We start from the raw sequence: 15,798 nt of genomic DNA on the forward strand, positions 1-15,798 counted from the left end.
CTGATACTAAAAGAAAAACAAAGCCGTGCCAATAATTTTGAACAAGGGTTTTTTGCAATTATGTTTGTTGTTCCTTTGTTATTTATTTTTTCTAAAATCCGATTGCTGCATCGGAAAGGCCAGTTAAAAATACATAATATACTTTGTTATTTTCTTTAATTTAATCCCTTTTTTAGAATTTATTAGACAAAATTTAACTTTTATTTTACCGTGCCAATAAATATGATCATCACTGTATATATATAAACACACACACACACACATATACTTATATATGATTACTCATTTAATCACATGAATTAATATACGAAGATATAATTTTATGTGTAAATTTTTCAGTATTTACTTCAACAGTGGTCAATACATAGGTAGAGCTAGGTAGTAAGTAATGTCAGTTAAGGTACACTTTAATTAAGTTACATATTTTCATAACGTACTGTGTGTGTGTGTGTGTGTGTGTGTGTGTGTGAAATCTTATGTAAGCTTAAATTTCCTCCACAAACACCTATATCTACGAACGATTGTTTTTGTCCATTTCAAGAAACATATATTTTTTTTAGAATATACAAAATATCACCGATTTTCATGAGTCGTTTCCTAGAGTTCAGAAAACTTGCAACACCTTAAATAGGAAAACCGATGATGATGATGATGATGATGATGATGATGATGATGATGATGACGACGACGCCGCCGCCGACGACGATGACGACGACGTCGTCGTCGTCATCATCATCATCATCATCATCATCATCGGTTTTCCTATTTAAGGTGTTACAAGTTTTCTGAACTCTAGGGCTGGCATGCAGTCCGATCTATAGGGTCATGTTCCAATCGCTCAAGTCACTTCGCACGCACTCAAACCATGTTTCCCTTGATCTTCCATGCACCCTCGTGTGTGAGGAATCCATGCGTTTTATCGATTCGTACGCAGGAGATGGCACGTTGTACATAGCCAATCCACTCGAGACGACAAACGCGTCGTAAGGCATCCTAAATTCCAATAATACCAGGCTTATGCTGAGGTGATTATCTCTTCAAGTTTGCCGCCATCCAATTGATAATGGCACGATAATTACGCTGAAGCCGAAGCATAAAAGAAAGGTTAGAAATTTAAAGGCGTCCCACATTCATTTACCTCATCCATATTTTCGTTTCACTCACAAATTTTTAAAGGGAAATACTTATTTAGAGCTACTTTTGCATACAAATCTTCATCTCGTAATATGTTTATGATACGTGCAACGTGCGTTCCTCTCTCTTTTTTCTTTCTTTTTTTTTTGCAATGTTTATATTAAATCGATAAAAATCGATAGAACCATACTTCAAAATTTACATATAATTAATATTTTCCAATAATTGCATTCATTAAAATTTAAAATCTTTTTCGCATTTTGTTTTTATTTTTCTTCATTTTTACATATAAAGGCATTAAAATTTCACTAATATATATATATATATATATATATATATATATATATATATATATATATATATATATATATACATATATATATATATATATATATATATATATATATATATATATATATATATATATATATATATATATATATATACCGGCTGAAGAGAGCTTGATATGGGTATCTAAAACGGTCCCCTATTATCAAGTTTAAAACCGACGCTACCGGTTACTTATCTCATTTAAATTTTCAGTAAACACACACACACACACACACACACACACACACACACACACACACACATATATGTATATATATATATATATATATATATATATATATATATATATATATATATATATACATATATATGTATATAGTTTATGCGGTCGGGTTTCGATCCTGGCTTGAGGTATGTTGCCTGTGTAGCCACACTGATGAGCTGTGATATAGCGAAACTACTGTATGTGGATGACTATATATATATATATATATACTAGCAAAAGTACCCGTCGTTGACTGGGTTCAAAAACAGCCTACAGAAAATGGGCTCTGATTTATTAAAGTATGATAGGTTATGAAAAGGAAGGGTTGTAAAGAGATAGCTTCGAATTTGGGGGTATCAAAACCAAAGCAAAATATGATGAAAGTAAAAATAAAATAGATAAACCCCATAATTTATTATACCATACCTGTTCACACTGAAACACTTATCACAATATTCTGTTGATCTATATTAAAAAACCTTGTTAAACCTTGTGACATATTTCCATTCTATGGAGGTCAGGTGCGAACAAACACCCCATAATTTTATTATACCATATTTCTTCAAACTGAAACATAATTATCAAAGTATACTTACGCAGATAGATATGAAAAGTCTTTATTAAAGTTTGGGCCTATTCTATGGAGGCCAGGCGCGAACGCAGACCCCACAATTTTATTATACCATCCCTATTTTAGTTAAAACATACTTATCAAAGTATTCTTATGTACATCTATATCAAAAACACTTGTAAACGTTTTTTTAATTTTTAAATTTTTTATTTCCATACTTTGTGGACCAGGCGCGTACGCAGATCCCACAATTTTAATGAATCATCATTATGCCAGATCAAACATACCCATTCCTGTGTCTCGATACATCTATCATTATATGTGATCAGTTTTCTATAATAGTCAACCATATAGGAGCCTATTCGTGACCAGACACACACACAGACGTTCAACTTTATATTATAGATATATATATATACTAGTTGATATACCCGGCATTACCAGATCGAAACGTATATGCTATGACGTCATATATGACGTTTGTTATGTCATATGCTAGGGAGTAATCTATGATAGCATCTCTGACGTCACACAGAACGTCATTTATGTATACCCTGGCAGGGCGCCCGACATTGCCCGGTCGTAAAATACGCTGAAATATGATATTTTGATTAATGCAGATTTCGTATTTATTATTATAATATATTGGACCCTATATATAGTAATGATTTAAAAAGTTAAAAAAAAAAAAATAACTCATGTGCCACCACCGAGAATCGAAACCAAAACGTTTAGCTTACAATTTACTTTTTCCTCTGCCTGAGCTATGAAGAAATGTTTGCTGTAAGGCTAACAATTAAAACATGAACCAATAGCTATTGCATTATGCATGCATATACGTAATACCGTCGTTCGACCTTCATCTGGCAAATGGTTTTTAATTTTCACACTTTTGTACCGATTTTTCCGGGCTAAAGTTTCGCATGTGTTCGCATACCTTATATATGAAGTTTCATGTCTGTAGACCAAAAACTCTTGAAGCAGTTTGGTAGGTAAAATTTTTTAAACAAAAATATATATGTATACATAAATATATATGGAAAGAGTTTTGTGTTTACTGTAAATTTTATGCAAATATTACGCAAGTATAAATCCAACTGAATGTAGAACATTTGCATGAATATAATTACACGTAATAGTTAACTAAAGATGATCCTCCCATAAGAAAACTGAAAAAAATAGGGAATTAATTAAAATGAATGTTTAAAAGAATATGCAAATTAGCTGGATCTTTTGCTAGTGAATACTATTCCATGACCCATGTATAAGAAAGTTTAATTTCTTCTATAATATAAATCTCACCTATCTGTTTAAATGTATGTATGTATGTATGTATGTATGTATGTATGTATGTATGTTTTCCTAAAACTTTCAACAGAGGCAACAGATTTTCACAAGATTAGCATAATTTTGAAGCTCTACGTCTCGGACGACAAATATCGAAAAATTGGCGAAAAACATTAATTCCTTCACCCTCAATTTTGCAGTTTTCTACAAGGAGGGGTCGATTTTTTGCGAACCATTTTTGCAAGTCATCGTATAAGTTGGATTGAATTTGCTTAATTCAAACGTTCCGAACTTCCGGTCGCGTCACGGGTTCGAGCCTGCCTACTACCACTTTTTTTTTTTTTGCTCAACACACACCTCCAAACACCCGGGCAATGCCGGGCACCCAGGTTAGTATTAAATAAATAGAAAAAAGGTTTTTTAATATAAATATGAATACACAACCCCCCCCGCACATTTATAGGAGTATAGATATATGCATAATGCTATGACGTCATCTAAGATGTCATTGTGAACAAACACAAGAATACGGCTTTGTTATAATATATATATATATATATATATATATATATATATATATATATATATATATATATATATATATATATTTTAATTACATTTTCACCCCAAACAAGGCACATTGCCACTTTGGTGTAGGGGGCTACTATCAGGGGCAACAACTACTGGGGTACTATGTAGGGATTTAGGCAGCAAGATGTTGGTTCACATTGCACTTGAATTTCTGCACACCAGTACAGTTGGGGAAGCAGGGACCTGGAATGGAATTCCAAAGTCTAGCAGTTCTGGGGAAGAAACTACTGGAGTAGAAAGATCTTTTACATCTAGGGATCTCTACAGTGTGGGGGTGGGATTTTGCAGCCTGTCAGGTCTGTCGAGGGTGTTCACGTCGTGGGGGCACAAGTGCTTGCAGTTCGTTAGAGCATTCACCATTAAAATACTTGTAGAACAGGCAGAGGGATGCAACATTTCGTCGATGGGACAGAGGCTGAAGCTTAGATGCCAGTTCAGAGCCTATCAGATTTGCGACTCTCTTTTAAACCTTGTCAAGGAGTGAGAGACTAGTAGCAGATGCACCAGCCCAAATATGACAGCAATACTCCATACATGGGCGAATGGTTGCCTTATAGAGGTACAGGATACTTTCGGGTGTTAGTAGCTTTCTAGCACGGTAGAGAGCGCCCACCTTCCTTGCAGCGGCTCTGGCAATGCCCTCGATGTAATTGTTCCAACTCATGTTTCCTGTGAACGTTTAAATCGTTGATTAATAATCTTAGCTCTGTTCAATTTAAATTCAAAATGGCGCTGTGGAATGTTTTTCTCATAGACGGGTCAATGCACCAACTGACACAAAAATTTGCAACATTTTTTTTTTTTTTTAATGGTTTTATTTAACGTTGAGTCTACTCTAAATCATAGAAAACTATGGAGGAGCAACTGTGGTGTTTGATGGTTATGAGGTTGGACCAAGTATAAAGGACTGTGTGCATCAATGAAAATTGAATATAAATAAGGTGAGCATTACCGAGGCGACAATATTTTCTTGGAAAAAGGATGACTTCTTGTCAGATGGAGCAAATAAGCAAACACTAATCCAACTAATCATGGAATAAATGAAGCAGAAAGAATGTGATTTTCCTATTTACTTGTCTCCCCACGAGGGCAGAGATAGACACAAGGTCGGTTTTTAAAGTGGGGAAAAATCCAGCTCTCCATAAAGATGCACTCCGAATAGGAAGAGCAACAAAAATTGTCTCAATTCGAGCAGAAGGAGTTACTGACGTTGAGATTGCAAAGACAGTCATCAGTATGTCTGCTTTCAGACCAATAAGCCTCATTGGAAAAGACACAGATCACTTTTTGCTGTTTGATACATATGTTTCCAAATGTACTTCTCTGACAAGGTGAATTTCTACATAAAATTTCTACATATCAAAGTTCTCAAAGCGGTGCTTGGTGAAGCAGTTTGTAATGACCTATTGTTTCTGCATGCCTTTACAGGATGTGATTCGGTCGGTGTCCAGGTGTTCGAGATTAGAAAGAAGTCAGGGTTCCAGCGAAATCATCAAAAGAGAAAAGACACTGAAAGACTGTTCAAAAGAATTCAATCGACCAAAGCAAACGCACGATGTTGTGGAAACCAATGGTTCTAAGGTAATAATAGTATTCTTCAGTAGAGATCAGAAGGCTTCATTGGCGTCATTTAGATGCAATATGCTCGCCAAGAAATTTGTAGAATGTTCGTCACATCAGAACGACTTCCTCCAACCGCCTCTGCCTGTGGATTTCATAGGGAGACATCACTTTTCACTGAGCAACTACATATGTGTCAACAAGATAGAGAACAGCTGTTTCTGTCGGTGACAAAGACGACAGGCAATTTGTGGGGATTGAAGAATTACCTACTCAATGCATAGTTCTGTATCTTCTCCAATAAGGCCTATCGGTCTAAAAGCAAACATACTGCAATCACAACGCCAGCAACTCCTTCTGCTTGAATAACATCACATCCTTTCTGCTTCATTCGCTCCATAATCAGCTGGATCAGTGGCTGCTTGTTTGCTCCATTCGACAAGAAGGTTTTAAGGCAATACGATATGCAATACGATATGCAATACGATATGCAATGCGATATGCAATGCAATATGCAATACGATATGCAATACGATATGCAATGCGATATGCAATACGATATGCAATACAATGTGCAATACGATGTGCAATACGATATGTAATACGATATGTAATATAATATGCAATGCGATATGCAATACGATATGTAATACGATATGCAATATGATATGTAATACGATATGCAATGCGATATGCAATACGGTGTGCAATACAATATGTAATACGATATGCAATATGATATGCAATGCGATATGCAATATGATATGCAATATGATATGCAATGCGATATGCAATGCGATATGCAATACAATATGCAATACGATATGCAATACGATGTGCAATACAATATGCAATACGATATGCAATACGATATGCAATGCGCTATGCAATACGATATGCAATGCGATATGCAATACGATATGCAATGCGATATGCAATGCGATGTGCAATACGATATGCAATGCGATATGCAATACGGTATGCAATGCGATATGCAATGTGATATGCAATACGATATGCAATACGATATGCAATACGATATGCTTTGCAAGAAAGTTTGAAAGGCAAAGATGTTCGTCATGCAAGAACGATTCCCTCCAACAGCCTCTGCCCTAACCCTAACCCTAACAGCCTCTGCTTGTAGATTTCATTCTCTGCGGACTTTCTGCCAGGTGATGGAGTTGATGGGATGTAGTGATGAAATGGCACCATCTAAATGGGGATGGGAAGTAGAAGGGGGACAAACTTGTTTCAGTGATGACAGACAAAATTCCTGCTCAAGATGAGCTGATTCAGATGATTCACTGGAACTGTTTGGAAGGATGCAATACCCTAAAGTGTACCCGCAGAAGTTATGGACTAGAATGTACGAATGCATGTGGATATTGCCAGGATGGCAACTGTGACAATATGAAAAATGCTCCAGTCACAGATCATGATGCTGATGCTGATGATGATGATGATGATGATGATGATGATGATGATGATGATGATGATGATGATGATGATGAGGAGGAGGAGGAGGAGGAGGAGGTGTGAACAACTTTGAAAAATTATTATGACTTATGTGGATCAGAGTGGGGTAGAGGTAACCATAGATATGATGTAAGGGGTGATTCAACATTACTGGCAACCATTTCATGTGAAAGATTGACCCCGAAAACATGGGTCAAAATGCAAGATTTATTGGTTTATCATGAAAAAACTGAATAAGTTAGAAGTTTTAAAACGTAATGGGAAATGACTCGTAAGTCAAAAATGTTTAACTTTGAAATTTGAAACTTTCAAATGCTCAAATCTTGTCCAACTTTTTGTATGATATAGATTAGACCCAACCTAAAATGAAACCATAAAAAAAAAAAAAAATTCGCATTTTTTTCACGTCACTTGGTGCATTGACTCGTCTATTGGGAGTTACACACTTGTTCTAAGTTCCTACATTCTATATACCTTGGCCCGAAAGCTTCCCCGGGTGTTCAGAGTCATTACGACTGTTTGCTAACTGATTACCCCTCTCTATCCAACTCAACTGTCTCTACAACAAAACTTTGCGTGTACATAAGCAATTATCTTATTTTTTAATTATATCATCAATGCACACAGCATTAAATCATCATTACCTGATTTTTGTCACATATTATTATCAGCTACAATTCCTAACTTGTTGGTTTTATGTTAAAATTCCACAGTTAACATTCCTAATACCTATTTTAGCTGACATTCCATTTAGACTATGAAGCGATCATAATAATAATCGTTTCAGGTTACTTTCAGGCGTTTTTTTGGGAACCAAAAATATAACAACATCTCACTGCTCAACTCCCTTCTTAGAGCATCCCCATAGGCAGAGTCCCTAATTTGCCTCTTACGTCCTAATTGCAGTTTGTCTTGTTTGGAGTGACAATTCAGTATAAGAAATATTAATTTCCAAATTTCAAAAACTCAGCCTTTTCTCTCTCCCTTCTTTTTTTTCCACAGTAAACATATGCGAAAAAAGTTCTCACAAAAAACCTCCACATCCTGTGCCAAGGACATAGGTTCAAACGCAACGAGAGACAAGCATAAAAAAGTCTCTCACACTCAAGTTGATACATACACTCTCTCACTGGCAAAGCATGCTAATATATACAGACACATCTACATGCACGCAAAAACATGGCTACTCAATTTTTTTTTTACAGACAAAACAACTCTTTTTCCATCTAGAACGTTCTTGGACTCTTTGAACTCTCATTTATTATGAAGTTTTCATTTTCCATTATTTTAACAAGTTTTCAATAAAAAAAAATTTTTTTGTATAGATAAACTTTATGATCCTTCCGTCTAATAATGTCTTATCTTAAACATGTCCATTTGGATGACACAGTATTTATCACAAAGCTGAACTTATTACCAATCTTATGAGCATTATTCAACGCGAAATCTATGATCAACATCAACAAAGGAACAGCCAAATCTGTGGAGCTTATAAGGTTTAATTAAAGTAAACACAAAAACCATGTTTTAACCATACTCACATGTGTGTGTGTGTATATATATATATATATATATATATATATATATATATATATATATATATATATATATAGTAAGTTATAAAATATCTATGGCAATTAAGCTACACTGAATATTCTGCGTTTCATCCACTCTAGGACTCTTCGAAGAGTCCTAGAGTGGATGAAACGCGGAATATTCAGTGTAGCTTAATCGCCATAGATATTTTATAACTTACTAACTAGCTCTACCTACGTATTGAGCACTTTTTAAGTAAATACTTAAAGGTTGCGCATAAATTTATACTTTCGTATATTACTTTTATGTGAGTAAATGAAGTAGTTATATATATATATATATATATATATATATATATATATATCTTCTTTTTGCAATTTATATATATATATTTATATATATATATAATTTATATATATATATATAATTTATATATATATATATATTTTTTTTTTTGCAATTTTTTATATTAAATCGATAAAAATCGATAAAACAAACATAATTCAATGTTTACATATGATTAATATTTTCCAATAATTGCAATCATTCAAATTAAAAACCTTTTTTCTCATTTTTTTCCTTTTTTCTTAATTTGTACTTATTTACATTTGTTGCACATAAAGACATTCAAATTTCACTAATATATATATATATATATATATATATATATTTATATATATATATATATATATATATATATATACCCGGCGTTGCCAGATCCATACAGTGTTAGTGTCTAACTTGTTAAATGCTCATAAAGTATTTAACAAGTTAGATACTAATACATGTCGTCGCAACATATACCAGAAAAAACAGTTGGAAATAAGTTATACACCATCCTTTATGACCATAAAATTTCTACAGCTATGTAGCTAAGAAAACGGAGCTGTTATACCTGATATAGTGTTGTGGGACAAGAGGGAGAACGTAGCAACCCTAGTTGAAGTAAGTGTCTCTAATGATACAGACCTTAACAGAGCTGAGAGGGAGAAGATAAGTAAATACAAAGGCTTTATGTACAATATGAAAAGAAACTGGAATCTTAAGATCTCCATCATTCAAGTAATTATAGGAGCAACCGGCCTCGTGAAAAAGAATTTCAAAAACTGCCTAAGGAATATATCCGGTGAAATAAAAGCGAGAGAAATACAAACAATTGCACTTAAAAGAACGGTTAGAATCTATAATTTTGTTGTTATTATTATTATTATTATTATTATTATTATTATTATTATTATTATTATTATTATTACCATCATTATTATTGGCTCACAAGGAGCTATCGCACAGGTCATCAAAGATCTTTCCTTGAAAACAACCCGTGGTGTTCCCTGGAAGCTGAGTGACAACAAGTCTCTCCAGGTTTCCAGTACTCTCCGCCTCTTTCGATAACATCTGCAAATAAATTTACATTATTACAACAGCCACTTGCCATTGATTTCTCGTTGGCAGCAGCTATTGCTCTTTGCTTAATTTTGGGTGGCAATAAGCCTCTCCAAGATCCCAGTTCTCTTCGCACTTGTCCAGTGGAGGTCTGGTCAGTTCTCTCTCCACAGTCTTTCCTTCGTTCTTGACTCTACTTGTCTATTCGGTCTCATTCTTTTGTGAGGCAGGTGGGGGCAGTAATGTGGTAATGGGGGGATCGGGGTGGGGTTAGAGAACTTATTGATATGCAGCTCCAATATACTTGGTTCATGTTTTGCCTCTGTAGCACTTTTTCTAGCCCGCGCTTGTGGCTCATGTGTGTAAGTCTCCACATTCAATGGTTTTCCTTAATATTTCAGCTGTTTCCATTATTGTTATTTGTTGTATTTTTCCAGTCATTCTTCTGATTCCAATTTCTCCCATTCTTTGTTCAAAGTTTTTTGTAATGGTTCTTAGTGCTCCTACTATTATACGTATTATTTTGATGTTTTTCATCTTCCATATCCCTTTCAACTCTCTGGCTAGCTCTGTGTATTTGCTCCGTTTCTCCTTTTCTTTGATATTTACCTTGTGGTCAACTGGAACATCATAGTCTACGATTTGACAGGACTTTTCTTTCTCGTTTATTATTACGACACCCGGTCTTCTTGCTTGGATGGGTTTATCAGTTTGAATGTCCATGTCTCCATAGGATTTTGTGATTCTCGTTTTCAAGTACTGTTGCCGGCTTTTGTTCTATTATTATTATTATTGTTGTTGTTGTTGTTGTTGTTGTTGCTGTTGTTGTTGTCAGTGGCGGTGTGGTGGCGGCTGCGGCTCACAAGGAGCTTTCACACAGGTGATAAAGGATCGCTACTTGAAAATAGTTTGTGGTGTTCTCTGGAAGCTGAGTAACGACAAGTCTCCCCAGTTTTCCAGTGCTCTCCACCTCATCTGATAACATTTGCAAATGAATTTGCATTTCCGCAACAGCCGCACACCATTGATCTTTCGCTTGCAGCAGCCATTGGTCTCCACTGGAATTTGAATGGCAATAAGCGTCCCCAAGGTCCCCTATTATTATTATTATTATTATTATTATTATTATTATTATATGTGTCTTGTTTTATTTATTTTTACAGTAAAACAAATAACGGACCATATTAACATCCTTTGATAGAAATATATAGGCATAGAATATTCAACAAAGCCACTATCCCTCCATTTTTTTTTTTTTTTTTTGCTTTTGGCTTTTGGCTTTTGGCTTTTGGCTTGTAGAACACGATTGCTTTTGCAAAAGGATAAAAAAAAAACAATAACTTCAATGCTTGGTGCATTTTAGATCAGGAACCTGGTATCTTCAGATAGCCTGACTTGGTAGCACCAAAACACACTAATTTGCACCGGATATTTTAAACTCTTTCATAGCCGATATTAATTTCTTTATTCCTATTTATTTATTGTAATCATGCTTGCATTAAGTAACCGTGTGAGAGAGAAAGCGGGAGCTATTAAATGTGGCAACAAATTTATAAAGATAAAGGTACTTCCGATCGCATTTTGCAATGATGTACCTGCATTTCAGATTCCCGTATAAAATGTTTTTTAAAACATCATTTCTCCTGAATAGCAAAATATTTTTTAAAACATTTCACGAAATTAATTTTCGCTAATAAATTATTTTTGCAAAATATTCAGGTCCTGGACACGATGGGGAGGCCCCAGCTTGCGGGCTTTGGGGAGTGTGGAGCCACCTTTTAATTGTCATTGCTCCCAGGTCCACTCTGACCCGGAGTACTTGTTAGGGTTCCAACTATAGTTTAAATAGAAACCGACTTGAAAACAACAAATATATTCTATTAAAAAATTTTTCTTCAAAATCACTGGATTCGGCATTAAATAACCTGAAAAGGGTTGATATGCCGTAAAACAAAAACAACCAACAAACCAACACAATATTCGTTAAAGTCTTCTAACCTAACCTTAAATGGCAGTCACTCGGACTTAGGAGTAGTGGTAAAAAAGAATTTGTTAACTGCCCTAAAATGCTAGAAATAGTCTGGAAATATGGAATCATTTTCTGTTAAAATTATCTACAAAACTAATCCTCCACTCTAAATTCTAAAATAATAAAATGAAATAATCACCTAAAAAAGTAGAATCTTTTGTTTTAGGTCGATCCTAGGAGATGCACAATCTCAGGCATTAATCTCTCTTTTCGAGGGGAGAGGGTTAATATGGATCGTCTGAGGCACCCTTATATGTAAATACCCAGGGTCAGTTCTTTGCTATTTTTGTACTCAATATTACTCAGCATTATTTTTCTATATAGAATAGAGTTCTCTAGGAACCGTTAGTGTTGAATGTAAATAATAAAAAAAACATAAATGCTATAATCTGCCGGAACAAGTGTAGTATCATAGAGGTTTTGGTTGCTGATTTGGCGATTTGGTTTCAAAAGTCAATGTCAAAAACTTGCCACATCTACTCACACTGAAAAACAGGATACAATGAAGTTAATATAACTATACAGGATTGAACGATAAATTTGTCGTCCTAAAGAAAACAGCACTACAGCTTTATTTTAAAACTTTTATGGAAAAAATCAATTCAGGTAACTTGATTATGTAGTAGAGTTGACATATATTCAATATAGCTGTCTTCAGTTTTAATCACCACCTCGATATAAGTCCGGAACTGGAAGCATGCCTTTTCCACAAGTGCCAGCAGGAGCTCATTGAATACTCGGCAAATGACAGCAATCATGCTGGCTTTGGTGTTGTAGGAAGCCATGCTAGTGATGTTCTCGACGTATGACCAAACAAAGTAGTCTAGTGTGTTCAGGTCAGGTGAAAAGAGGGGCCATTGAGAGACGCGTACAAAAGCGCAGCACTCATTCTGAATCCAAGTCATGCTGCCACACCCAATGTCTGCCACCTGATTGCAGCAGGGGATCACCACATTCTTCAGCACATCCAGGTGCACTTTGGTATTGACTTTCAAGCCGACTTCAAAGATGTGAGGTGGCATAATGTGACCCTCACTTGAAACCACACCAAAGACCATAACCGTAGCCAAAAACTTTGTTGAGCTGTGCCCTCAAGTATTGAACCATCAGGATTTGCATTTTAAGGGTGTTGGCAATGGCCCTGTTGTCATAACTTTGATCGGTAGAGAGCATGAGTTGTACAGCGGCACATCTCTAATCTCGCTTGTGGAACATTGTGTCACTTTCAGACATCATAAGGCTCTTACTGCTCTTTGGATTTGTACACATCTGGCCAACTAGTAGATGGTCTGCAACAAAAAAAGAAAACCAGTTTTAATCAAACGGAAATGGAATCATGTTGTCTTTTCTTGTGTGACAATTTTATGGTTCCACCCAGTACTATCTCACTCGTTGTTTGAAAAGTGAAAATAACAAAAAAAAAAAATCGAATTTTCCTTAACATTAAAAACCAATCAATCGTTTTCCATTGATATTTTGACTGATTTTTCATTTCGTTTCAATAATAGTTATATTATTTAAAAAATGATTTGATTCATTCCAATATTATTGATCTTCTTCTTATCTTATCTTATTTTTATTATAAATTTTCCTAATGTGTGTGTGTGTGTGTGTGACGCGGTTTATCTCAGCCTACAGGCAATCCACCCAGGCAAGTAAGGTACCGAAATGAAGCTTATGACCCAGCGGATGTTTTAGTAATATTTATATCCATGTTTGGTGTATGGAAATGCAAAAGAAAAAAAAAATATCGATTTACTAAACAACGTTTTATTTACTGGATATTTTTCCGGTATTCACCGAAAGTTATTATCTCCCTTAGTAAGTTCGATTTACTGTGTGTGTGTGTGTGTGTATGTGTGTGTGTGATGCGGTTTATCTCAGCCTACCGACAACCCACCCAGGCAAGTAAGGTATCGAAATGAAGCTTATGACCTAGCGGATGTTTTAATGATACTTATAGCCATGTTTGGTGTATGGAAATGCAAAAAAAAAAAGAAAAAAAAAGAAAATGCCAAAAAAATAACGATTTACTAAACAACGTTTTATTTACTGGATATTTTTCCTGTACAAGGACTCAAGTTTGCTCAGCTGGGTATAATTAGTTTACTTTAAAATAGCATTTTGTTATTTAATATGCAGTGTATCTTAATATAACCACATACATTTCTGAACCTGTGATGTCGGTTTTTAAATTTTTTTTACAAGTTAACCACTTATCAAGGTCCATTCGAGGATAAGGGTTTATGAATGTTTAATGGTCACTAGGACAACAGCGTAGTAATCGTTAGCAGTGGAAACTGGGCATAATTTGATTATTTAAGGGCTTAGCTCAACGAGAACTTTTTTATATTGAACTTGGAGACGACCATGATGTAGTCAGCCGGAAAGCAGGCTAGTGGAACAGAATTTCACAAGCAGGCAGTTCTAAGAAAATAAGCTTTGTGTTTAAATTTAGGCACAGATAGGGAGTTGAGGAAATTGTTGTTAGTAGTTGTAGCTAGACGGTTGTTTTTTTTATGAAATTTTAGAACGGAAGGACCATAGATTGAAGCTGAAACGAGACGGGCTCGTGACATTTGTTCTTTGGGAAAGAGACTGCAGGGAAGAGAAAAGGACATCACTTACTAGGTTTCGAAGCCGGTTTTGAACTCTGTCAGAGTAGGATAAGGTGCTCCAAGCAGCTCCTGCCCAGATGTGACAACAGTACTACATCCTAGAACAGGTAAAGGACTGCATCTGCAATGACTAGCTTTCATTCTGTTTTTACATAATCCCTTGAGGCGATGTGTCGTCTATCAGCACTATTCTATGAGTTTTTGGTATCTCCCCAATAAATACTTCATTGTAATTAATGAAATAATAGTTATCAAGATATATACACCACACTCTCTTTCTCTCTCTCTCTCTCTCTCTCTCTCTCTCTCTCTCTCTCTCTCTCTCTCTCTGAAAATAAATATTGTTTATTATTTCGACCATAAAAGAATTTTCTCTTTCAGTTTCACCATTTATACCATGGCTTCTTTCGCACATAGTTTCTCAAATAAGCATTGACCGTTTATCTCTCTTCGGCCTATGGGAGATATATGGCGATGTCACTTCCATAAATGCAACTTTAATGGACCATAGAGTCACAGTTGAGAAAGTCTGTAACTTTACATTCCCAAGGTCAGCGTGATCATTTAGTGCGTGAGTTCATGTAGACAAAAAAGGCATTCAGCATGACTTAAAGCTGAGATGGCCATGCATTTCTGTGTCAAAGAGAATGCATTACCTTGAAAAAGAATCTGTGTTATGTGCGCTGTTTGCAGAAGAAGTGAAATCATTTAATGTATGTGAAAATATTAACAGACGTTGTAGATGAGACCTAAAATGTCTTGAAATTGGACTAATTTGTTAACTGTTTCCACCAAGCGTTATCCCCGCTTCAATAAATAAATGATTAGGGAAAAATTGTTTGTTAGCATAGATGGCGCTGTTACTAATCTTTTCATTGTAATGGAAGCATTAACTAATTTTTATAGAAATAATAGTGCTTCATCGTTAGCCAATCATAATCAATCTATGGTGTTAGACTGCAATATTTTGGTATGGCCAAGAACCATACCGACATTTAATATAAATTGTGTATAAAAATTATTGTTTTAGTAAAGGAAGAAAATGAAAGGATATATA

The sequence above is a fragment of the Euprymna scolopes genome, chromosome 8 (assembly GCF_053919585.1).
Source record: "Euprymna scolopes isolate OS-2025 chromosome 8, ASM5391958v1, whole genome shotgun sequence".
Taxonomy (NCBI): domain Eukaryota; kingdom Metazoa; phylum Mollusca; class Cephalopoda; order Sepiida; family Sepiolidae; genus Euprymna; species Euprymna scolopes.